This window comes from Pseudophryne corroboree, chromosome 9, assembly GCF_028390025.1.
Source record: "Pseudophryne corroboree isolate aPseCor3 chromosome 9, aPseCor3.hap2, whole genome shotgun sequence".
NCBI lineage: Eukaryota > Metazoa > Chordata > Amphibia > Anura > Myobatrachidae > Pseudophryne > Pseudophryne corroboree.
This window is the reverse complement of record NC_086452.1, coordinates 320,173,143-320,200,741: the sequence shown is the minus strand read 5'-3', so window position 1 is coordinate 320,200,741 and position 27,599 is coordinate 320,173,143. Positions and strand designations below refer to the sequence as shown.

General features: G+C 45.6%; 1 protein-coding gene and 1 non-coding gene across 5 annotated transcripts in view; one reads left to right on the top strand and one right to left on the bottom strand.

The window, feature by feature from the left end:
- FAM227A (family with sequence similarity 227 member A) overlaps positions 1-27,599 on the bottom strand; it is a 296,429-nt gene that overhangs the window by 102,782 nt on the left and 166,048 nt on the right. The gene's annotated exons all lie outside the window — the stretch shown is intronic.
- LOC134960796 (5S ribosomal RNA) lies at positions 13,785-13,903 on the top strand. Its single transcript, XR_010187816.1, has one exon. It is a non-coding gene; the product is annotated as a 5S ribosomal RNA (ribosomal RNA).

The window sequence follows — 27,599 nt, the reverse complement described above, 5'->3', positions numbered from 1 at the left end:
AGATTTGAACCTACTAATGAAAGGTTTTACCTATTTGGAGCCTAATTCCGTAAGGATTGTAAATTCTGCTAATTAGCAGAATTTGCAATCCTTTGGATAGCATGCTAGAGGCCGCCTGACATGACACTTACTTTAGCACAAACATGGGTTGAATGCTCATAAATCATTATATCTTCTCTTTGTTTCTAATTCAGTTTTCAAGACGGGTGAACTTCCTACCCGTTTACTATATGTTACGTCAGCAAGATTATATAATTACATAATATAGGTGCTCTGATGAAAAGGACCACAAGAAAGCCTGTAACATTCCTAGAAGCAGTTGAAAAGTTTGAAGTGTTAGCTGCCTTTCCTATAGTAGTCTTTCAAGTGCAACATTACAGAAGTGCCGCTAAAAATGTTTTTTTTTGGGTGCTGATAGGCAGAATGCTATAGTTACTTTTAAACAAGACAGTAATCTATAATTATGCTCACCTTCATGAGTTAATAGATCATTCTAATTCATCCAAGGGCTTTACCCTGTGGCACATAAAGTTTCCTGCTCTACAAATTGACAATTTGGTTAAAACACGTTAGTTCATGTAAATTACTTACAAGTGGCAGAACTTACTTGTGGTGGGCCAAAGTGCAAAAAATATGATTTGGGCCCCACCTCTTACATTCCATGGGGAGAGGCAGTGGGTGACAGGGATAAGCCATGGGTGACAGTGGGAAAAGCAGGGTGTGACGGAGGTTGACAGAGAGAGGATGTGGGTGACAGGGAGAAGCCATGGGTTGACAGGTAATATCCGAGGATTACAGAGAAAGGCAGATGGTGGCAGGAAAAGGAAGTGTATGACAGGGAGGCAGAGGGTGACAGGAGAGGCACTGGGTGAATGGAGAGGCTGCTGGTGACAGAGAATGGTAGTGGGTGATGGAGAGGCAGACGTAGAATGGTGATAAAATGGATGACGGGAGGAAGAGGGTGGCAGAGGAGACAGTGGATGACAGCAGAAGGCAGTTAGTGACTGGAAAGGCAGGGGGTGACAGGGAATGACTGTGGTTGGTAGGAAGAGGGAGAGGGTGGGATGGAGATGAAACAGATGACATGGGGAGGCAGAAGGTGACAGCAGGAAGCAGTGGGTGACAGGGAGAGGTAGTGTATCATATCCTCAATTTCCTGCTTGGCACAATTATCATTCTTGGTGATTCTGCGTATCCGCAGAAATTGAGAGAAAGGGAGATCTTTCTTCAACGATGTCAGATGGTGACTTTAAGCATGCAGAATGTTATTCGCATCAGTAGGTTTGTGATAAATTTTAGTATCAAAGGAGGTGCCATTTCAATTAAAGCATATATCCATAAAATTAATGTCAGTATTACTATACTCATATGTGAACTTGATATACTGGTGCATCTGGTTGATCTCAAGCATGGCAGTCTCAAATTGTGAAGCTGTTCCATTCCATAAGACGAAAATGTTGTAGATACAGCGGTAAAGAAATGCCACATGAGGCTGAAAATTCGAATTCTGGAAAAAAACATCCTTTTCTCCCTGAAACATAAATATTAGCAAAAGAGGGGGCCACGTGGGACCCCATGGCACATCCCCTTTTCTGTACAAAAAAACTGCTCATTAAATAGGAAATAGTTATGCACCAAGGTCTTTTCTAAAAAACTAATGAAAAAATCAATGTCAGGTCCTCGATAATTTGAGCAATTGTGTAAATAGGATTTGACACTTGAAAGTCCTTGCTGTTGCGGAATACTTGAATATAACGACTAGTGATGTGCACCGGAAATTTTTTGGGTTTTGGTTTTGGTTCCGCGGCCGTGTTTTGGATTCGGACGCGTTTTGGCAAAACCTCCCTGAAAATTTTTTGTCGGATTCGGGTGTGTTTTGGATTCAGGTGTTTTTTTTTTTACAAAAAACCCTCAAAAATAGCTTAAATCATAGAATTTGGGGGTTATTTGATCCCATAGTATTATTAACCTCAATAACCATAATTTCCACTCATTTTCAGTCTATTCTGAACACCTCACACCTCACAATATTATTTTTAGTCCTAAAATTTGCACCGAGGTCGCTGGATGACTAAGCTAAGCGACCCAAGTGGCCGACACAAACACCTGGCCCATCTAGGAGTGGCACTGCAGTGTCAGACAGGATGGCACTTCAAAAAATAGTCCCCAAACAGCACATGAAGCAAAGAAAAAAAGAGGCGCAATGAGGTAGCTGTGTGACTAAGCTAAGCGACCCAAGTGGCAGACACAAACACCTGGCCCATCTAGGAGTGGCACTGCAGTGTCAGACAGGATGGCACTTCAAAAAAATAGTCCCCAAACAGCACATGATGCAAAGAAAAAAAGAGGCGCAATGAGGTAGCTGTGTGACTAAGCTAAGCGACCCAAGTGGCCGACACAAACACCTGGCCCATCTAGGAGTGGCACTGCAGTGTAAGACAGGATGGCACTTCAAAAAAATAGTCCCCAAACAGCACATGATGCAAAGAAAAAAAGAGGCGCAATGAGGTAGCTGTGTGACTAAGCTAAGCGACCCAAGTGGCCGACACAAACACCTGGCCCATCTAGGAGTGGCACTGCAGTGTCAGACAGGATGGCAGATTTAAAAATAGTCCCCAAACAGCACATGATGCAAAGAAAAAAAGAGGTGCACCAAGGTCGCTGGATGGCTAAGCTAAGCGACACAAGTGGCCGACACAAACACCTGGCCCATCTAGGAGTGGCACTGCAGTGTCAGGCAGGATGGCACTTCAAAAAAATAGTCCCCAAACAGCACATGAAGCAAAGAAAAAAAGAGACGCAATGAGGTAGCTGTGTGACTAAGCTAAGCTACCCAAGTGGCCGACACAAACACCTGGCCCATCTAGGAGTGGCACTGCAGTTTTCTAGCGATAGGATGAGTGCTTCCATCCTCATGTGAAGCTGAACCACTAGCCATGAACATAGGCCAGGGCCTCAGTCGTTCCTTGCCACTCCGTGTCGTAAATGGCACATTGGCAAGTTTACGCTTCTCCTCAGACGCTTTTAATTTTGATTTTTGGGTCATTTTACTGAACTTTTGTTTTTTGGATTTTATATGCTCTCTTCTATGACATTGGAAATCGGCCTTGGCAGACGACGTTGATGGCCTTTCATCGTCTCGGCCATGACTAGTGGCAGCAGCTTCAGCACGAGGTGGAAGTGGATCTTGATCTTTCCCTATTTTACCCTCCACATTTTTGTTATCCATTTTTTAATGTGTGGAATTATATGCCAGTATCAATAGCAATGGCCTACTACTATATATACTGCGCACAACTGAAATGCACCACAGGTATGGATGGATAGTATACTTGACGACACAGAGGTGGGTAGAGCAGTGGCCTACTGTACCGTAATGCTATATATTATATACTAGTGGTCAGCAAACTGTGCAAAACTTAAATGCACCACAGGTATGGATGGATAGTATACTTGACGACACAGAGGTAGGTAGAGCAGTGACCTTCTGTACCGTACTCCTATATATTATATACTGGTGGTCAGCAAAATTATGCACTGTACTCCTACTATATACTACAATGCAGCACAGATATGGAGCGTTTTTCAGGCAGAGAACATATAATACTGGTGGTCACTGGTCAGCAAAACTCTGCACTGTACTCCTCCTACATAATACTGCTGGTCCACAGTCCCCACAATAAAGCAGTGTGAGCACAGATATATGCAGCACACTGAGCACAGATATGGAGCGTTTTTCAGGCAGACAATGTATACTGGTGGTCACTGGTCAGCAAAACTCTGCACTGTACTCCTCCTATATAATACTGCTGGTCCCCAGTCCCCACAATAAAGCAGTGTGAGCACAGATATATGCAGCACACTGAGCACAGATATGGAGCGTTTTTCAGGCAGACAACGTATACTGGTGGTCATTGGTCAGCAAAACTCTGCACTGTACTCCTCCTATATAATACTGCTGGTCCCCAGTCCCCACAATAAAGCAGTGTGAGCACAGATATATGCAGCACACTGAGCACAGATATGGAGCGTTTTTCAGGCAGACAACGTATACTGGTGGTCACTGGTCAGCAAAACTCTGCACTGTACTCCTCCTATATAATACTGCTGGTCCCCAGTCCCCACAATAAAGCAGTGTGAGCACAGATATATGCAGCATACTGAGCACAGATATGGAGCGTTTTTCAGGCAGACAACGTATAATACTGATGGTCACTGGTCAGCAAAACTCTGCACTGTACTCCTCCTATAATACTGCTGGTCCCCAGAATAAAGATATGCAGCCCCCTGAAACAAAGTGAGAGGACGCCAGCCACGTCCTCTCACTATCATTTCCAATGCACGAGTGAAAAATGGCGGCGACGCGCGACTCCTTATATAGAATCCGAATCTCGCGAGAATCCGACAGCGGGATGATGACGTTCGGGCGCGCTCGGGTTAACCGAGCAAGGCGGGAGGATCCGAGTATGCCTCGGACCCGTGTAAAATGGGTGAAGTTCGGGGGGGTTCGGATTCCGAGGAACCGAACCCGCTCATCTCTAATAACGACACCACATATATGGTACAGAGTAACAGATGTTCTGGCAAAACACTTAATTCGTCCAACTTGTCGAGCAGCATGTTGGTATCCCTCAAAAAAGAGCATTCAGATGCAATTAAAGGTTGCAGATAGTGGTCTAAATACTTTGAGATATTACTGTACAATGAGTTCCTTGCAGATATAATTGGTCTACCGGACGGAGCTGTCTTTGATTTATGTAGTTTGGGCAGAGTGACTATAACCGGAACCAAAGGTTTATCTATCTGCAAACTTATTCTTGTAGTACGTGTGATCAATTTGTCGCTTTCCGCCTCTATCAGCAATGAGTCCAGTTCTTTTTTAACACAAACGTAGGATCTCTCTCCAACAGACTGTAGACATCCCTGTCATTCAATTGTCTGTACATTTTCTTCATGTAGGCTGAAGTATCTTGATTGACAAGGGCTCCCCCCTTGTCAGACGGACGTATAACTATGGATCTGTTATCACTCAAGGCTTTTAAAGCTGCAAATTCCTCACGTTAGTTTATTCTGTACAGGAGATGATCTTTTATAAAGAGTCATTACTTGATGAGCCAGAACATGCGTAAAGCTCTTAATTGAAGGATTGTGACATTGGGGTTCAAAAGTTGACAGTTTGTGTACTGGGCAAATCGATATATTTTCATTAATATTGCCAGTAGAAGAGGGAAAGTATTCTTTTAATTTAATGCTGCGATGTACTCTCCACATTTTTTTTTTGTCCACTCAAAGCTACAAAACGGATTGGTGGGCACAAATGTTAAGCCTTTGTTAAGGACTTGTTTCTCAACTGTGCTGATGTCACGCCTGGATAGATTCACTACAATGTCCGTTAACGATTTTTCTGCCTCTCCCTTTGGCTGCCACGCCTCGTGCGCCGCCTCCGTCCTTGCAGGCACGAGTAGTTACCCCTAAAGGGGTCTTATGGCTTGGATTGGAGGTTGAATCATTGTCACTTGCTGTTGAAGTTTGTCCACTCGATATGTCCACATCCCCTTGTCGAGGATATACCCTTCTATTCACTCTGCGATATTTTCCTTTATGGTTTCTCCCAGTAGCCCAAGTATACACGAGCTGCTGCTGATAATCAGTATTGACCTTGGCTAATTGTTCTTTTTTTGTATTTAATTAGATTTTCTTATACTCATCAACCTGGGCTTCAAGTTTCTCCAACCACTTGTGTTGAACGTCCACCTGTAATGTGTTCAAATGGCTCACTTCAAAAGCAGTAATTTTTTCTTTTACAAAGGCTAATTCCCGGGCTGACTCTTCAATGACTAAAAGAATAAGGTCTAAGGCACATTTGTTACACACCGCCACCTATCGTCTACAAAATTCTGTATTGTTCCGTCCGATGGTGGGGGCGTTTTTTACCCTAAAGCCCCGGGGTATTTTCCTCTCTTTGCGATAGTCTGTCAAAGTTACCCCATGCATATAATAATCCACTTCTTTTTTTCTTCAATATCAGCAGTGTTTGATACAAATCATCTATTGAGTCAGAGCCAACAGTATCACGGAACGTATCCTTAAAATAAACGTTCTCAGCCTCTGAATCACTAAAGCTTAATACCTCTCCTATAGGGCGATGCAAATTCAAAAATCCACTACCATCCACAGTGTTGGTGTCCTTGATGCTGCCAGAAGCCATTGTGTAAGCACTGGTACTTAAATATAGTAAATTGTAGAAAAAATTGCTACATTTGAACCTTATGATGTGAAAAATCCCACTAAGTCACGTTCACGTGATGTACTCTAAAAGCAGGTTCAAATGGTAAATTTTGGAGCAGAAGTTGGAGGTTAAAGAAGCCTCAAGTGAACACTAGCCAACTAAACAACATTCCAGATACAGAAGTCCCAAATGCTCTGCTTAATCCACAGAACAATTATCCAATCCAGGTTGAAGCAATAATGTGACTGTAAACACACAGGATGTGCAAACTATGCAATGATGTGCAACTATAAGGACTTGGTAGTTGTGTTATTCTTCAATTATCCGACCACAAAGAGTGGCGCCATTCACTGCTCGTATGTATATATATATATATATATATATATGGCAAAAAAGGAGATTGACTCACTGACTGACTCATCACGAAATCTCTTAAACCACAAGGCCTACAGTCTTGAAACTTGGCAGGTAGCATCTCCTTAGTTCCCAGGTGCTCGCTAAGAACTGGTTTTACAAATGTCACTGCCCATCCATGGGAATCGCCAAAAATGTATGTATGTATGTATGTATGTATGTATGTATGTATATGTATGTGTATATGTATATTCCAGAATAACTCTGGCATGCCAGCAGCAATTTACACCAAACTTGGTATAAATATGAATTACAATCTGGGAACAAACACTGCAGGGGCAAAACACCCCTAGAGGTGAGGCAGCAGCACAAAGTATTTCAGCAGGCAGCATAACTCTGGAATGCCTGGAGCAATTTACCCCAAAATTGGTACACATATGACTTACAATCTGGGAACAAACACTGTGGGGGTAACACACCCCTAGCACCACTAGGGGTGGGCCAGCAGCACAGGCTATATCAGGACATGCATGATATGTCAGTGACGACAGGGCTTCATGTGACAGTGGCAGTGACATGATGTGAGGAGGGGAATGGAGGTAGCAGGACGCTACATGCTGAGAGTTATATAGTGAGAGGAGCAGGGTCCCCAGCAGCACATATTATATTAGGAAATGCATGATATGTCAGGCAGGACAGGGCTGCATGTGACAGGAGCAGTGACATGATGTCAGGAGGGTAATGGAGGTAGCATGAACGCATACACTGAGAGTTATATAGTGGAAGTAGCAGGGTCCCCCAGCAGCACATATCAGGAGATGCATAATGTGCTGCGCTATATAAGAAACTGTAAATAAATAGATCATTTCACAGGGGCACTGACATGATGTGAGGAGGGGAATGGAGGCAGCAAGAAGCCACAGACTGAGAGTTGTATAGTGGGAAGAGCAGGATTCCTTGGGGGACCAAAAAGGGGTCCAATCACTACACAAAGTGGGTCAGGGAAGCAAGATATGCCTATATACTAGGGGGTATATTTACTAAAGTCCCGATTTTGACCGAGTTGGTGTTTTTTCTTCAAAGTGTCATCTCGGGAATTTACTAAACACAAATCTCGGCAATGATGAGGGCATTCGTATTTTTTTTGAAGGCAAAAAAAAAAAATACGAATGAATACACCATCGGTCAAACACGCCTGTTATTTTATACAACTCTGTAATTTACTAAAAATTTGAATTCACAATCACTGCCGGCAATAGCCAAACACTGCCGTGAAAAAATACAAATCATAAAAAAAAAAGAGTTTTCAAATAGACCTGCTTTTTTTTACCGTGTTCTAATAGGCATGCACGGATTAGCGAGATCCATGCATGTTTATCAGTGGGAAGGGGTGGGAAAGAGTTAAAATTCAGAAAAAAAATGCGTGGGGTCCCCCCTCCTAAGCATAACCAGCCTCGGGCTCTTTGAGCCGGTCCTGGTTGTAAAAATACGGGGGGGGAATTGACTGGGGTTCCCCTATATTTAAACAACCAGCACCGGGTTCTGTGCCTGGTCCTGGTGCAAAAAATACGGGGGACAAAAAATGTAGGGGTCCCCCGTATTTTTAACACCGGCACCGGGCTCCACTAGCCAGAGAGATAATGCCACAGCAGGGGGACACTTTTATATTGGTCCCTGCGGCCCTGGCATTAAATCACCAACTAGTCACCCCTGGCCGGGTGTACCCCGGAGGAGTGGGGACCACTTAAATCAAGGGGACCCCCCTCCATCCACCCAAGGACCAGGGGTGAAGCCCAAGGCTGTCACCCCGCATCCAAGGTTGGGGGATGGGAGGCTGATAGCCTTTTGTGTAAAAAAAGAAATATTGTTTTTTGTAGCAGAACTACAAGTCCCAGCAAGCCTCCCCCGCAAGCTGATACTTGGAGAACCACAAGTACCAGCATGCAGGGGGAAAATGGGCCCGCTGGTACCTGTAGTTCTACTACAAAAAAAATACCCAAATAAAGGGAAAACTAAAATAACACATCCTAGATCTGAATGAATGAAGTATTCTTATTAAATACTTTGTTCTTTACATAGTTGAATGTGCTGACAACAAAATCACACAAAAATTATCAATGGAAATCAAATTTATTAACCCATGGAGGTCTGGATTTGGAGTCACACTCAAAATTAAAGTGGAAAAACACACTACAGGCTGATCCAACTTTGATGTAATGTCCTTAAAACAAGTCAAAATGAGGCTCAGTAGTGTATGTGGCCTCCACGTGCCTGTATGACCTCCCTACAACGCCTGGGCATGCTCCTGATGAGGTGGCGGATGGTCTCCTGAGGGATCTCCCCCCAGACCTGGACTAAAGCATCCGCCAACTCCTGGACAGTCTGGGGAACGGGCGGGCCAGTCCATAGCATCAATGCCTTCGTCTTGCAGGAACTGCTGACACACTCCAGCCACATGAGGTCTAGCATTGTCTTGCATTAAGAGGAACCCAGGGCCAACCGCACCAGCATATGGTCTCACAAGGGGTCTGAGGATCTCATCTCGGTACCTAATGGCAGTCAAGCTACCTCTGGCGATCACATGGAGGGCTGTGCGGGCCCCCAAAGAAATGCCACCCCACACCATTACTGACCCACTGCCAAACCGGTCATGCTGGAGGATGTTGCAGGCAGCAGAATGTTCTCCTTGGCGTCTCCAGACTCTGTCACGTCTGTCACATGTGCTCAGTGAGAACCTGCTTTCATCTGTGAACAGCACAGGACGCCAGTGGCAAATTTGCCAATCTTGGTGTTCTTTGGCAAATGCCAAACGTCCTGCATGGTGTTGGGCTGTAAGCACAACCCCCACCTGTGGACGTCGGGCCCTCATGAGTAGACACATGCACATTTGTGGCTTGCTGGAGGTCATTTTGCAGGGCTCGGGCAGTGCTCCTCCTGTTCCTCCTTGCACAAAGGCGGAGGTAGCGGTCCTGCTGCTGGGTTGTTGCCCTCCTACGGCCTCCTCCACGTCTCCTGATGTACTGGCCTGTCTCCTGGTAGCGCCTCCATGGTCTGGACACTACGCTGACAGACACCGCAAACCTTCTTGCTACAGCTCGCATTGATGTGCCATCCTGGATGAGCTGCACTACCTGAGCCACTTGTGTGGTATGTAGGGAGGTCATACAGGCACGTGGAGGCCACACACACTACTGAGCCTAATTTTGACTTGTTTTAAGGACATTACATCAAAGTTGGATCAGCCAGTAGTGTGTATTTCCACTTTAATTTTGAGTGTGACTCCAAATCCAGACCTCCATGGGTTAATAAATTTGATTTCCTTTGATAATTTTTGTGTGATTTTGTTGTCAGCACATTCATCTATGTAAAGAACAAAGTATTTAATAAGAATATTTCATTCATTCAGATCTAGGATGTGTTACTTCAGTGTTCCCTTTATTTTTTTGAGCAGTGTATATATATATATATATATATATATATATATATATATATATACAGTACCAGTCAAAAGTTTGGACACACTTTCTCATTCAACTGAATGAGAAAGTGTGTACAAACTTTTGACTGGTACTGTATATAATATCTCAAACAAAATGAATGAGTCCCTGCAGATTCTGGCCTCAGCCCACACTAGTGTCTCTCCAGCCACCACACTTACCTTTTTTGATGTCTTCTGGCCAACTGCCGTTGTCTTCTGGCTGCCTGATTCTGCTCTACCTATCTCAGCAGTGCTGTGTGATGTCATGAAGTTATGCTTGATGTGCCGCAATGAACAAAAAACAAGACCTCTTATTGCGTAAATGTATTCAACTCAATAGAAGCATATAATCAATAGTATGGCCTTGGTACAAATTATTTTTCTATATTGTCTCCATACTTGTCGAAGCATATGTTCCAATGGTATACCAAGGTATCTATCTTGGCACAGAAAAAAATCAGTGTCAAGCAGCTGAAGCCAGGACATGACGGCTAGCTGAACTTCACTTTCGGTTACAAATCGCCTTTCACTCAGTGCTTCTTCAATGGTCTAAACAGATGGAAATCACTCTGTGCCAGGCCAGGGCTGCTAGGAGAATGGTCCAGTACCTCCCAATAGTAGCACCGTAACAACTCATGCGTGCGGTTGGCTGAGTATGGCCTGGCATTATCGTGCAGCAATACGATGCCTGTTCACAGCAACCCAGGTAGTTTTAGAATAATTACCCTCCACAACCGGCTCAATGTGTCACAATAGTATTCAGCATTCACAGTATCTCTCATGGTGAGGAAATCAACAAGAAGCAGACCCATGTGGTCCCAAAACACGGATCACCATAATCTTCTTTGTTGATGGAGTTGTTGTTAATCTCTTTGAAGGTGAGGACGATGTGTGTTTCCACGTCATGGATGCTTGCTTCATTTCTGGTGTCATATGATGCTCCCATGTTTACTGCCTGTAATAGTACATTGCAGGAACTGCACTCCCTCCTCATGATACCGCGTCAAATGTATGAGATACCTTCCCATCCCACTGGTTTTGTTAACTTCAGAGTTACTTCAGTACCCAGCATGAACACTTTTTTCCTGTTCCCCAGTTGCTCATGAATGATTTTCAGTTCCTCAGCAATATCGCTAACTCAAATGCGTCTGCCCTCTCAAATCAGACCTTCAATTTGGCCCAAATTGTCATTTGTGGTGGACATGCTTGGCCATTTGGATCGCTGCTCATCTTGAACATCTGTTTTTCTGTTATCAAAGAAAATGCACCAAACCTGTTTCCCTGGCATGACGTTATCACCATACACCTCAACAAGTTGGTGATGAATTTCAGCTGCAGATGCAGAAATCTGATTACACTACTCACCTAAATGTCTGACTACGTTTCCACCAGCTCCGCCATCTTAAAACTAATGTAGGGACAGTCGGCGGGATGTAACAGAGTACAAGATCGCCGGAGGTGCAAATGCTTGCCTTGTAAGTGTTTGCCCCTTACATAAAAATGTACAAGATGCCCGACATCCCGCACCTCTGGCGATATTGGACTTTATTACGTCCCACTGGGTACGAATGATATAAGGCACAGTCTAATGGATGTGAGGAGAAGCAGTGGTCTACCTGTTCTGGCCTGGTGGGATATTAGAACGAAATAGAGAACAGAGAACACACATGAGAGGTCTTGTTACCTTACTTATTGAACCACACTCGTACATAGCGGCTGTGCAATAATATGCTAATGCAGCAGGAAGTGTGTAAAGAGATTCTTCCTGCTGGCTTCTGTGATCCGCTGCCGTGTCCAAAGATGCAGCATAGTATTTCTCTGCGTGAACATCGGTCATCTGACTAACCCTCAGGTTACTCAGGATTGCTGGTGAAATCACACTGCAGAAGACAGTAAATCTGGCCTCGGCACACCTACAAACAGGCCAACACACCCATATTTCTCCTTCATCCACTAGGGGCCACTGGAGTGTAGTTACAATGGGGAGATAGTAGGTGGTATTGGTAGCTGGCACTTTAAAAATTCTCACACTGTGGCTAGCTCCTCCCCTACTATCTCCCCTCCAAGCCAGTCTTAGTTAAGTGCCCGAGGTAGCTGGTTCACTTGGGTTTAGCTGAAGAATTTTCTTCTTTTTTCTTTATTATTTTATTTTTCTTACACACTCACAGACTGGCAGCTCTGCCACTGCCAGTCTGCACCGTGGGAGCTGCCGGCGGGGTCCCATCGCAGCTGCGTGCGGCTAGGGATGGGCCCCGGCTGAGGGAGACACTGAGCTCTCCTGAGTTGGCGGACACCGCTGCGTGCGGCGCGTGTCGCGGCCACTCCATCCAGCAGAAGATTCCGGCAGCATGGCAGCGGTGAGTATCAAAAATGGTCGGACACCGCTGCGTGCGGCTTGTGTCGGGACCACCCCACCACAGAAGATTCCGGCTGGACGCCGCTGCGTGCGGCGTGTGTCGGGGCCGATCCACCAAGAACACAGTGGTGAGTGAAGTATACTTTATTTGTGGTGGCTATGTATGTTTTTAGAGCAATCTGTTTATTGTTGTACAACCCACTCCAGAAGGGCTCTCTGGGGCTGTAATGTACTTTATTGTATCCTTACCTGTCCTCCTCATGGAGAAACAGACAGGATGATTGGGGGAGGCTGAGTATGTGTTTATACAACCCTGACTGAAAAACGGGTGTGTGTCATTCTGATAACCCTCTGCTCCCCCAGCTCCCCGCACCCCCCGCACAGATCCCCACTCAGCGCGACTCACAGAGCCGGCACAGGGATCCCGCTCGAGCGCAAAGCAATGTTTAAATTTGGCGCCTTGTACGGAGGGGGCGGAGCTAAGTCCCGCTCTGTAGAGCGAGCTCAGCGCTCCCTGCTCCCAGGCGGCGACTCGCGCTCTGTTCAGCGCAACACTCCCCGGCGGCGGCTAGCAGATACAGGGCTCTACTAGCGCTGTATAGCGGGCTCAGCGCTCCCCGGCGGTGACTCGCAGGCCCAGCGGAGGGTACAGCTCGCTTCCCGCTTAGTTTTGCAATAAGGCGCCATAGCCGGGGGGCGGAGCTAACTCCTGCTCTGTACAGCGGGCTCAGCATTCTCCGCTCCCCGGCCACTGTTATAGTGTAATAGGCATTTATGTGAGTTTAATGCACATGGTGCTGGGGAGAATGTGATATAGTCAGAGTGGCTCAGCACTAATCCAGTTATCCACTATATAGATTTTATCGCATAGCCCAGAGGAGTTTCACTCTGGCGGCCATTTCCTCCCTGCACAGACCTGGCTTCATATTTGCAGTGTCTCCTATAGCCCAGTGGGCTAATCTTGCATACTCAGAGACAAATACAAATAAAGTCCCAGGTATATTAACAGTTAACCCGCTTTACTCAGTGGGCTCCCAGGTCTCCCCATCGCTAGGCAACAGCTCTGGGATTTGTAACTTTTCGATACTTCAGGCTGCTGAAATATAGATACATTCCTCCTGCAGTAGAGTCCTCTACCCAGCATTTTCCTACTTGCAAATCAGGGAACCTGCTCTATTACAGTAGCTGGGACTCAGCTCAATAATAATTAAAAGGATCTACTGTGCAGTATTTATTTACCTACGGTGTGTGTGTATATATACATATATAGTTATGTTTGTGCATGTATATATATAGATATATATATTTAGGTGCGTGTAGGTATGTATATAGATAAATCCATAAAATACCAGATATAGGGGATAAAAGCCTACGGCCACACCACCCTGAACACGCCCGATCTCGTCTGATCTCGGACACTAAGCAGGGTCAGGCCCGGTTAGTACTTGGATGGGAGACCGCCTGGGAACACCAGGTGCTGTAGGCTACTTCCGCAATGTTTTCTAATAACAACATCTTGCACATAACATTTTCCCCCATCTTTCTCACAGGCTGGTCACCATTTTGAAAAGCCAGCGGAACCTCAGAGAAACATCTGGTGCACCTTAATTAGCGGTACACTAAATACAGGGCGGGGTGTTGCCTTCCCTTTATTATTCCTTCTTGTCACTAGTTACTAATGCTATTTGTAATTGTGGAATGCATGTAAGGCATCAGACAAATAGCGCTGCGGCTCAGTACGCTAGTAGCGGGTATCTGAACAGGGGTTTGAATCCAAACAAAACTTTAAGGAGAACTCCTATAGCCTAGGGCTAAGACTCCTGTCCCACAGCGCAGCGTTGCTGGTTCAGGTCTCCGCTGCTCCAGAAAGTTTATTTTAATCGTATCGGTCACTACACATTATAGTGCAGACCTTACGTAGGGCTCTGTTTATTTAACCCACCTTTTCTCCTTTCGTTTGTCTCTCCTGGGATAGTCGAAGAATTCCCTCTGAGGTGTGAGGTATGCGGCGGAGCCATCTGCTTCGCCCTCCACGCACCTGCACACCCCTGTTTGATCAATGATGCAGGTAATGTCACTATTATCCAGACAATAGCTCATCAGGTAAGCCCTTGGACTTTGGTTTCCAAGGTCACAGGATCAAATCACAGCGGGACCAAACACACCTTTCCAAAAATAAACTTTGCTAACATTCCATGCATTACTGATGTCTGTTTTCTGTGGATCTGAACCAGTGTCTCAGAATATACAGGTACATAATACAGCAGTTCATCTGATACTGCAGGTAAAGGAGGAGGACACGTCAAGTCCATCAGGGTTCCACGCCATTGACGAAAATGACAGCGACTGGTTCAGTTTCGGATGAGCTGGGCAGGCTCCGGTAGGCGGCCGACAGACACCCGAATACACAATATCAGGTATCAAACAAGGTTTGTTTTCCTATCTTTTCCCCGCAGATGGCAGGAGATGGTATCAGAACCTCTCTAAGGTATACACCTCGGTGTATCGCCGGTCCATCAAGCCGCCGTTTTCCTGAGGCAACCTTGCTCAGGGATCCATCGACATATGCGGCAGCATGGTTCTACCGTATCCGGAGCAGGTAGGTTGGGGAACAATTGTCCTCTAGGTTACAGGATGCTTCGCATCAGGATCAATTGATACTTTGATACAGGTCAGAATCACGATTCTGCTTTATGTTCCTTGGAGGTCTCCATGTCTACAGACTCGGACCCTGCATCTTCGCTTGGGCTGTCTTAACCCGACGACCTCTGGGGCTGCGACAGTGACAAGTAAACATGAAATCCTACGGGGCAGATGGTTCTGGGGAAGGAACTTTCTGCAGGATTTCTTGAACCAATGGAGGTAGGTCCACTTTGATTTCTCCTACTACTGCCCCAGCTCCAAGACAGACCTTTACTGGTCTTCCCTTTAGATTTTTTCGTGCCCTTTCAGGTTTTTGACTCCACACGGGTGATATCTTCGTCGCCAGGGGTTCTCAGGGTAAAAAGGCTGAAGCAGAGGTTCAACATCCTCAGTCCAGTCTGATTTTATGTCATCCTATACACCCATTACACCTGCAGGGTCCCAGGGTAGGCGCAGGTCGATGGGAGAAGGCTTGGGCGGTTACAACCGTCTCAGGAGTCCCTCGGCATGGGTCGGCTGATTTACGATGACAAGAGAGTCATACTGCAGGCTGCGCTCCATAGGTTTCTAACCGCAAAGGGTGTTGATCCCTGTTTTACACATATCATTTGAATTAGGACAGTTCTCAGGCCTTTGTTTTCTTTTCACGTTCCGAAGCCAAGTGGCTCGGACAGGCCTATTCTGGCCTTACAATCCTTTTAGTCTGTGATTGCTAGTTTAAACAAGAAAGGGAGTTTTACGTGTCCCTTGTCTTCAGAGATGCCTGTTTACTGATTTCCGTTGGACAGGCTTTTCTCAGATTCCCCCTTAACAGGATTCTCATTTTCACGGTAAGTCCTTTACTCTTCTCTCTTCCGCTCCCACAGAGTTTAGGAAGATAACAGAATAACTCTTTTTCAAGGGCAGTGGGTGACGTTGGTTCCCTAATGGGACAATTTACTGCTACTATCCCACTCTGTACATTAGGTGGCTTCTGAATATCCGGAGGATCCACGAGCTTCTGATTCGACACAGATCCAATTTATGCTCCGCATAGACGTTTCTCAGCACGGTCCGTCAGAGGTTTTTTTCATTCCTCGGCACCAGAGACTCTATTTCTTCAGTCAAGTTGCGACGTAATGAGTGGTCGCCTCCATTCCTCTCGGAACGTGGGACAACAATCTTGTTTCCAGATCAAGCCACCAGGTCAGACTCCTGGGTGAGGGAACATGCCCCGGAGTTTTGTCAGCTGGTCCGCTGTGGGCGGAGATTTCGGATCGACCTCAGGGCGTTCTGACTGACTCTTTAACCCTTTATTACTCTCGGACGGCAGTAGCCGTGGAGGCCCTCAGGGCTCCGGGGAGTTTTCTGGTTATTCTATCCTGCCTCCTTTTCTATTTCTACTTCATGTTCAGTAACACAGGAGGGGATTATGCGTGCTAGTCCTCTCGGTGGCGCTGGTTGGGCCACGCATGACTTGAAGATACAGATACGCCTGTTGTCAGTAGAGGAGCCTTGGCTCCTACCTCGACTGGACTGTCTACTTCAACAGGCTCCTTTTTTTTTTTTCTCCTTGTTCAATTTTACACTGGTTTCGGTTACCCGTGTGACTGTTCACGAGACCTCAGAAGGGAGGAGTTCCCTAGTTCGGTTAGGCCTACTGGGCTCCGATTTCAGAAGTCTATTACCTCTTCTCGCTTTTGCCACTTTGGGAAAACTTTATGGAACATAATGAAGATAAAAGGGGGTTTTTCCCCCTTCTTCCAGTTACCATTCATCTTTGGTTTCTCTGGGAGGTTTTTTGCTCCGCTGCGCTTCAAACCACACTGACCGGAATTTTAGGTCTCTGCCTTTTTCGCTTTTCTTCCAAATGAGATTAGCCTAGCGGCCGTAAGTTCGGCCTCTTGTTCAGGGAGTACTCTATTGGCAACTCCCCGGGCTCGGCTTCGGCCTCAGCGGTCGTTTCTTCCAGAGGGGAGGTCCATTTTTCATATAAATCTGACACTAGTGGTTTTCAATCCTCTCTGAATGTTGTCAGGGCTCGTCAACTCTCTCTACAGAGGTCTCAGGCTATTCGATGAAGTGTTTTTTCTTCTTTGCTCTGGACGATGCTCCCGTACTAAATAGCCGGGGCCCCAGCATATGCTGGACAGTTGGATACATCTGATCATCAGACAGTCTTCTTGGCGGTTACTAGGGAACCTCCGTTTTCCAATTCAGCGCGCTTTACGCGCATTGTAAGACCTTCGTGGGCAGCCGCCCGCGGGGTCTCCATGAATATTTTGTCGGGCGGCTACTTGGTCAAACCGACATTCGTTTTGTCAAATTCTACAAGTTTGACACTTTTACGGCCTCTGCATCACTGTTTGGCCGAGCAGTTTTTACAGGACTCTCAGCGCTTTCCCACCCGTTTTTTGGGAGCTCTGGGACGTCCCCATTGTAACTACACTCCAGTGGCCCCTAGTGGATGAAGGAGAAATCAGGATTTTGGTACTTACCGATAAATCCCTTTCTCCGATTCCACAGGGGCCACTGGACGCCCGCCCAGCGCTGTTTCTCCTGATTTTTGTTTGATTAACGATTGCAGATCACCATATGACTGCTTGTTGGGTTCAGGCTAGCCTGGTTTTTTGTCAGGTTCTGTTCCAGGTTTAGTTTGTGTTCGCCTGGTTTACAGGGCGTCGTTAACCTCCTCTACCTTACGGTTTGTTTATTACAGCTCTCCTCGGGCACAGTTTAACGTAGACTGGCTTGGAGGGGAGATAGTAGGGGAGGAGCTAGCCACAGTGTGAGAATTTTTAAAGTGCCAGCTACCAATACCACCTACTATCTCCCCATTGTAACTACACTCCAGTGGCCCCTGTGGAATCGGAGAAAGGGATTTATCGGTAAGTACCAAAATCCTGATTTTTGTAGAACACTTACTGTCTCTGCACCTGCCCCACCTCAAAATGGCTGCAGCATGTGGCCCTGAAACTTAAACTATTATGGGGCCCCTTCGCAACCAGCAACAATAGTGCAACCATCAATAAGGTCCAAAGTGTCAGGAACTGCTATGTGGGTCTCTCTGAACCAGTGTCGGAGCAGTGAGGAGCTTGATTACGGGAGTGTTGAAAACAAGAGTGTTGAAAACTGATATAATTCCTTTGCATCAATAGAGCCACTACCTCAGCTGGGACATGGAACTGGATGACTGGAGGCTTGGAGGATATAAGATGAATAGCGGGGAACTAAAATTAACACCAAGTGGTTGACGGAGACCCTGAGTCTAACCCGCCGGTGGTTTTCACCAGGGATCCCCCCAAGGAAATCTGGGCATCGCTGCGCCTGACAGGCTGCTGTCAGGTTTTCGGGCGCCATTTTTTTTATAGTGACATTACACAGCCGCCCCAAATATGGTCCCGGCAAGCCCCCATTCAGCCTGCCCCGCCCCCATAATGCCGCGTCGCTACCCTGTGAACGGTCGCCAGTGACAATCATCTTGCGGCCGCATCCTTCCTAGCTGGGATTGTTGTTTTCCCCAAGCCTAGAAAAGACCCACATCTGGTACAGTCATATTGGCCCATATCATTACTAAACCAGGATTTTAAAGTTGTATACAAAATTACTACTGGAACGACTTCAAAATGTATTGTAACGTTTCCTCCACCATGCTCAGAATGGCTTTGTCAAAAATAGAACTTCAGTGCACAATGTTCGTATTTTAATGGCTGCGATGCATCGCACCCAACAGACCTTTGACCGGGTCTCCTCATCCCACATGCTCCGTATATTCTATGTACAACAATTTGGAACACAGTTTATTAGTATTTTTTGTATGTTATATACTACGCCCATGGCTTTTTTTTTTTTTTTTACTATTAATGGCCTTAATACGTTCACAGACGACCTTCTATTGTATTTTAGTGACCAAATATCTGTCTTACCTCTCTGTTATTTTATATTATTTTAATTTGATATCTGGCTTTTTGAGGAATCATAATAAGTCCGAAGCCCTAGCTTTGTGCTCAGATGCGACACTAGGCTGGGATACTTCGTTCCCATTTAGGTGGGCCCAGGGTCACTTAATATATTTGGATTTACGCATACCACGTAACCCCTCTGACTTTTATGCTAGTAATATTCCTTATTTTATTAACTAGATGGTAACTGAGTTTGTGAGATGGCAACATTTACCTATCTCATATTTAGGTCACTGTCATCTTTACAAAATGATTTCTTTCCCACGACTTCGTTCTATATACAATCCAAATGCTCCCTTTTATCTTATCTAAACGTGATGCTCATACACTCAATTCAGCCCTTACTAAATTTATATGGGCGAATAAACGTCACCGTATCGCTTTATTCAAGCTGCAACAACCTCTACTGTTGGGTGGAGTTAACTTGCCTTGTGCTGAAGATTATGCTACAGCTGCTAACTACAGATATGCTTTGGATTGGATAGGATTTATGGACAATTTTGTGAATTTGGAATTGGAGCAATTGTTCTCCCAACATACTGATTTGGTAACTCTGTTGCATTCTCCTCATAGCTCTTTGGGAGTAGAGATACGCATGAATCCCCTTATATATACGCAATGTTTAGTCTGGCAGTTGCCTAGGAAATTACAGGGACTTCCCACACAAACTTCTTGGTTTCAGCCCTTACCATCTAATCCAGATTTTTTAGGGTGGCAAGAATAATACAATAGTTCGTAGCTGGCACCTTGGAGGTCTCAGATTACTACTGTATATCAGTTTTTGGATGGTGATTGTTCCACAATACTTACCCTGTCTCAGCTTAATGCAAAGGGCTTAATTCAGACCTGATCGCAGCAGCAAAATTGTTCTCTTATGGGCAAAACCATGTGCACTGCGTGTGCTATTTTAACTAATAAAAACATGTAAAAAAAAAACAGTGTATACGCAAATTAACCACAAACTCTTATGGGCTAAGATCTCCACAAACTTATGCTATAATGCAGGGTCAGACCTAGCATTCAATGCTAGGTGATTTCTATTGTTTCCTTTGGATTGCTCATACATACCACGCTCTAGCTTGATCTCTCTTGTACTGAATCAGGTGGTGAATTCGGATTACTCTCTTGCCTGCTCCCTACTACTATGCAACACACTTTGCTGCATTTACAAATTATTGCAATTGCCTGACCCTTGCTACCCAGTGGCAAACGCAGGATTTTCATGCGGGGGTTTCTGTGCGTGCGTGTGTGTGTGTGTGTGTGTGTGTGTGTGTGTGTATGTATATATATATATATATATGTACAGGTTGAGTATCCCTTATCCAAAATTCCAAACCCCACATTTTTGGGTCCCCTACTGAGATGATGACATATATTATTACATTTAATGTGTATATATAGATATATTATATAGATATTTTACCTAATATACATATATGATGAAGTCTAGTTAAGGACGAAACGCGTTGGGACTGATGCACCTGAACTTCCCTTATGGGCAGATAAGCTGTTTTAATATTTAATTTTTGTACGTTTGAAATTTTACTATTTATCTTGGATGCTTACGAAAGATCTGATGTATCCCAGTCCTAATATGGACAGATAAGCTTGTCATTCAATTTTATCTTGTACGCTCGCATTACTTCTACCTTTCATGTTTTATGTGTTTTATTAAATTTTGTGAAAAAACTTTTAAAAAATCCCTGGCTGTGGATTTTAAATTTTTGGGACTTGCATATACCCAGAAAGTTTTAAACACATAATTGGTCCATTTTATCTATAGATTGAACACTGTATATTTTATACTTCTACCTTTATGTTTTATGTGTGTTTTATGGTGAAAAACTTTTAAAACAAAATCCCTGGCTGTGGATTTTAAATTTGTGGGATTTACCTTTACCCAGAAAGTTTTTTAACACACAATTGGTTTATATGATCTGTAGATTGTGATTGCGTAAAAACAGTACGCGCTATGTTATTTTGTTCTTCTTTTTTCATGTACCTGTACTGGTCCTATGACTGAAGCAAAAGTCTATTTATGACAGATAAGTAGTATCCTGTTCTCAATCACATCAGCTCTATAATTTTATTAGACACTAACAGGCGCCCTTTACTTCACTTTCTAAAAATTTTGTTTATGTGTTTTCCAAGCACATATCTATTGCTTAAGGTTGCAGCCACTCTTACTTTAGAGGAAGTGTCACTTATTCTATACACTTGATTTCATAATTTTACTATTTATTAGTGGTAGTGCACCGTGACATCTGAGCGCCCCCGTTTCTCTTTTCGAATACATATATATGTGTCAATATCTCAGTAGGGGAGCCAAAAATGTGTGATTTTGAATTATATATACACACACACACACACACACACACACACACATATATATGTATATATATATATACATACATACATACACACACACACACACACACACACACACACACACACACACACACACACACACAAGTAGATGGCAGCGCCTGCACTCCACATACAAATATATCTGTAATGTATATCAATAATGTAATACACACTTCAATATTCACCAAACGGTATGAATAAAAATAAAACACAATTCATTTAATCATATAAAACAAATAACAGTCCTAATACATCATGGCCCTCATTCCGAGTCGTTCGCTCGGTATATTTCATCGCATCGCAGTGAAATTCCGCTTAGTACGCATGCGCAATATTCGCACTGCGACTGCGCCAAGTAATTTAACAATGAAGATAGTATTTTTACTCACGGCTTTTTCTTCGCTCCGGCGATCGTAATGTGATTGACAGGAAATGGGTGTTACTGGGCGGAAACACGGCGTTTCAGGGGCGTGTGGTTAAAAACGCTACCGTTTCCGGAAAAAACGCAGGAGTGGCCGGAGAAACGGAGGAGTGTCTGGGCGAATGCTGGGTGTGTTTATGACGTCAAACCAGGAACGACAAGCACTGAACTGATCGCAGATGCCGAGTAAGTCTGAAGCTACTCTGAAACTGCTAAGTAGTTTGTAATCGCAATATTGCGAATACATCGGTCGCAATTTTAAGAAGCTAAGATTCACTCCCAGTAGGCGGCGGCTTAGCGTGTGTAACTCTGCTAAAATCGCCTTGCGAGCGATCAACTCGGAATGAGGGCCCATATATGGAAATTCAGCAATTGCAGGTATATTCATCAATAACAGTACATAAGTATATCCATAGTGGTAAAAACTTTTTTTAAAAAGACGTTCTATTACAAAAATAGTGTATCACACACAATATCAGGAACACTGGGGTCCCAAAAGCTCACCCTGGGCCGTCTCTACCATTAGGCAGCTTTAGGCGGCTGCCTAGGGGCGCTGGCTCCTGGAGGGCGCCACTAAATTCATCTAGCAAAAAACTTAAGGATGACTCTGTGTGCGGCCTACTCCTTACACTGCGCTGGCTGCTGCTGTGGGTCTATAATCAGGTGCAGCCATCGCTATCAGGCTGTACCACAGAGTGCCTCAGCGCTTCCTCCATACTAACAAGTGTAAAATCATATCATATGAAGGCACATAGGAGGCGGATGTAACTGTGGCTCCCTAAGGGGCGCCCCCATGGCTGCTCCTCATAGTCCTGATGCAGGCCCCTGGATCCCGACTCTCCAGGAGCAAGCAGCACCTGACTACATGTCTGCACCTGCAGCATCACTATAATGCTGCTGCCTGCCTGTAAGAGGACCCATACCAATTATGAGGGAAAACAAGGAAGCAACTATTAGGTAAATAACCAATACTTGCCGATATTCAGGCTGCCTCCTCCTGGAGGAGGCTGCCAGCTTGGCATGGCGGGGGCGTGGCTTGGCATACTGGGGGTATTAAGGAGTAGGGGTGATGCTGGATAGGGGCAGAGCGGGGGAGGTGTTTGTAAAATTGCGTCATCGTGGACCCGCCCCCGCTACACAATGTTGACAATACAGGCATTGTGAGGCAGGGGGCGGGACCACAATACGCAATTTACATCAAATCACGTAATCGACCCCGCCCTGTCTGCGGGAGCTCGTGTGCGGCTGCGGGGGAAGTACAGACAGGTGCTGTTGGCCAGGAGACTTGCCTTCTCTTCCGGGTGGCCGGGAGCACCACCCGATTTTCAGGAGCCTCCCGGCCAGTCGGGGAGAGTAGATAAGTATGAAATAACCCATGGGGGATTCTGCAGGACCACAGAGAGTAGAGCTTGGACTTTGAAGAAATGAAGACTGTGGTTTGTGATTGAAAGATAAGGCTGAAGAACTTGGACTTTGAAGAAATGAGGACGTCTGCGAGAACCGCCGTTAGCACCTGGAGCTCCTCTACAACCTGGGACCCCGTGAGTGCTTCCACGAGTGGCAACGGGCTTAGACAGCAGGACTGCAGCAGTGTTTAGGTAACCAGTAGATGAGAGCAACCAGGACCAGCACAGAGCTGGAGAACCTTTCACAAGGAGGTAACTTGAAGCACTGGCACTCTCCCTCTGAGCCAGCCCCCTTTTGTAAGGGGAGAACACGCAGGATTGGCTGGACACAGAATGGGAACTTCATTGGTAATACTCTGGTCTCCAACATGGCTGCCCCCAGCACAGGAGACATACTCAGCTGTTAGCACACAGCTTTAGCCAGCTTCTGTCTCTGACACACTATACTGTGTCACCACTAGAGGACTTTACCGCAGCGATCCCCGCCGCAGTGCCCGGCTCTCCAGACCCCCGGCCCCTGGCCCTTGGCAGCCGTACATCCGTCCAGGAGGACCCGTCGCCAGCAGCTCCCTGCCGCCTTAGCCGCGGCAACCAGCGGGACAGCAACCCCCGGGAGCACCCACCGGAGGTAAAGCTCTTGGTATGATACTTTGTATGAAAGGCCCGGACTAATCTTGGAGCCTGGACGTCCTCTTCAGAAACCCAGGACCTTTCCTCTGGTCCATATCCCTTCCAATCAATAAGATATTGGAGACGACCATATCTTTTGCGACAGTCAAGGATCCTATGAACTTCAAATTCTTCTCCTTGAGCAGCTTGCACCTTGGGAGGTCTAGGGAGCGCAGCCCAGAAAACGGTTAAGTACGAGAGGCTTCAGTAAAGAGATGTAAAATACATTTGGGATCTTCAAATACGGAGGCATCGTAACCTTGTATGCTACTGGATTCAATACTTTTTCAATAGTATATGATCCAGTGAATCTGGGGGCAAATTTCTTGGAAGGGACTTTGAGTCTTAAGTTTCGAGTAGAAATCCAGACTTGATCCCCCACTTTGAGACTATGGACAGCCTTCCATTTCCGATCTGCAAAAAATTTGTATTTATTGGATGTTTTAAGCAAAGCTTCATGAACTTGTCTCCACATCTTAGTGAACTGCTGAAGGGCTAACTCTGCGGCAGGTACTTCAAGAGCTGGAAGAGATTGGAAAACAGGAACACGTGGATGAAGCCCATAATTCACATAAAAGGGTGTGGAATGGGTAGCGGAATGGTAAAGATTATTGTGAGCGAATTCAGCAAATGGAAGATAGTCCAGCCAATTGTCCTGAGAAGAAGACATGAAGAGTCGTAGGAAAGTCTCTAAGTCTTGGTTCACTCTCTCAGTCTGGCCATCCGATTGGGGATGGTATGCAGAGGAGAAACTTAATTCCATTCCAAGGGCTGAACTCAGCGCTTTCCAGAATTTAGCCACAAATTGAGGCCCTCAATCGGAAACTATCTCTGTAGAAGTCCATGTAACTGGAAGATGTCTGATATGAACAATTTCGATAGCTGTGGAGCGGTTGGAAGGCCTGTGAGTGGGACAAAGTGCGCCATCTTGGAAAATCGGTCCACAATGACCCAAATGGTGTTTCGTCCTCTGGAGACAGGCAGGTCAGTTATAAAATCCATGGAGATGTGTGTCCAGGGTTTTTGTGGAACCGATAGCGGATGAAGAAGACCAGATGGTGGATCCTCTTGGACTTTTATGTTGGGTGCACTTTGGGCAGGCAGCTATGAATTCCAAAACATCCGTCTTCAGATGAGGCCACCAATAGGAGCGTTGGATGAACTTAAGAGTCTTGAGGCTACCTGCGTGTCCCAAACAAGGTGAGGTATGAGCCCACGTGAGCAGTCTTTTTTGGAGTTCTGCTGCAACGAAGGTTCTTCCCAGTGGAGGAAGTGAAGTAGTACAAGTTGCAGCAAAGGAAGCAGGATCTAGGATGAATTGTCTGTCCGGAAGATCTGTGGACTCATCTGAATTCAATGAACAAGAAAGTGCATCTGCTTTCCGATTAAGAGACCCTGGACGATATCTGAGCTTGAAAGAAAAACGGGAGAAGAAGAGTGCCCACCTGGCTTGCCGTGGGTTTAAACATCGGGCGGTCTGGAAGATATAAAAGATTTTTGTGATCTGTGGTTACAGAGATTGGGTGCTGAGCTCCTTCAAGCAAGTACCTCCACTCTTCAAAAGCAAGTTTTATGGCAAGCAATTCTTGTTCCCCAATGGCGTAGTTTTGTTCTGCCGGAGAGAATCTTCGGGAAAAATAAGCACAAGGATGAGCTTTCTGATCCTCGAAGAACTGGTATAAGACGGCTCCCACTCCTACTGAAGAAGCATCCACCTCTACCTAAAAAGGACGACTGAGATCAGGTTGCCGAAGGATAGGAGCTGACATGAAGGCCTCTTTCAGAAACGAAAAGGCTTTTAATGCCTCAGGTGGCCAAGCTGCAGAATTAGACCCTTTTCTTGTTAGTGCTATAATCGAGCAATGATGGAGGAGTAATCTTTAAAGAACTTCCTATAGAAATTGGCGAAGCCCAAAAAATGTCTGATTGCTTGGACTTTGGCAGGATCCATCTGTAATTCCCTCCCGGAAACTGGACGCCATTATTTACCATTCAGATGTCTCCTGAGGCTGGCTCAGCGGTCCAGGGCCGGATCTCACCTGTGTTGCTGATGTCTACATTTCTCTCCTGTCATCTTGCAGCACTGTTACAGCGGCCTCATGTTAAATCTTAGAATGGCATATCCAGCCCTCCGCGGCGTTCCTGTGTTTTCAGTCTACAGATTTCTCAGTGTAACGTCTCATGCCCGCCACGGCCACCGCTATCATCTATGAGGTTCCAGTATGCAAGTTGCTAGTGAGGTGTTTCTGGCCCTCCGCGGCCTCCGCCGCCATTACTGTTGAATCTCCACAAGGTTTCTCAAACTAACTTTCCCTCCAGGTGCTAACATGGGCGCAGCCATGTTGATTTCAGTCACATGCTTCAGTTTCCACCAATCCGCTGCTCTACTGAATCTGCATAATTGCTCAGCCAATGTCTGCCTTGCTGCAGGTATAAGTATCCTGTGCCTGAACCAGGAAATTGTCAGTGCTTTGGTTGTCAAACCCTGTGAACCAGTCTCTCCTCCTTGTGGTTGTTCCTGCTTCACGTTTTCCAGCTCCTGCTTCTAAATTCCACTAGAGACCCGCACCAGCCTACCACCTTGCGGTGCAGCCTGATTCCTGGCTAATACTAACACCGGCTTCCAGCGGTGCCCAGCGGTGCCCAGTCAGCCATTGCATTCTACTACTGGCTATTGCTAACACCAGCTTCCAGCGGTGCCCAGTCAGCCATTGCATTCTGTTCCTGACTATTGCTAACACCAGCTTTCAGGAGTCAGCTTCCAGCGGTCTCCAGCTTCCAAGAATCATCGGTGCTTCACCATCGATTGTCAACAAACAATCGATCTTCATAATCATCGTACTCTAGCTTCATTTGTTCATTATAACTCCACAGTTCATCATCTGACCCGGTTCCACACGGCATACTCGGCAGTCTACTCTCATTCAACAATACTGCCAGCTTCCAGTAAAACACCTGCTGTCCAGTTCCTATTATTACTTTATTATTCTGCAGATGGGTCTTGGTTAAGGACATTCCATCTCCTGGTCTATAAGAACTGTACCTGATATTACCACACCCAGAGGCATCCTCTATTCTGCAAGCACTTCAAGGAACTGTGTATTGTTTCCATTTGCTCATTCCATACTGAATAGTACTGCCGATGTATTTTTAGAACTGTACTTAATAAAATCCATTGACTTTTACTCCTGTTGTCATGGTCACGCCTTTGGGCACTGGTACTGCAAGTCCACCTGCATGTCTAAGGGTCTGATACAGCCCTCTAAATTTAAGTACATCTCAGCCCCTACAACTGAGGCTTCCTCTTGTCAGCCCCAGCCCTCAGTTGTGACAGAAAGCACTGACCTAATGGATCCAGCCGGAGACCAAGTCAAAGCGACCAGGCCAATGCAAGAACTGGTAGCCCATCTTGAACATCAGGAGGCTGCACAAGGCCATGTTATCTGCTGTCTCCAGGACCTCTCCTCTCGGATTGATAGAATTCAAACAACCCTCCGTGGTTCAGGGGCGTCCAGTGTGCCAACTGCAGTACCTACAGTGGTAACCCCATCCACCATACCCATTTCTGCTCCACGTCTTCATTTGCCGACACCTGCTAAATTTGATGGGTCCCCAAAGACCTGTAGGGGATTTCTCAACCAGTGTGAGATCCATTTCGAGTTGCAACCTGGCAGTTTTCCAGCTGAACGCACTAATATTGCCTATATCATCTTCCTCCTCAGTTGCTCCGCCCTT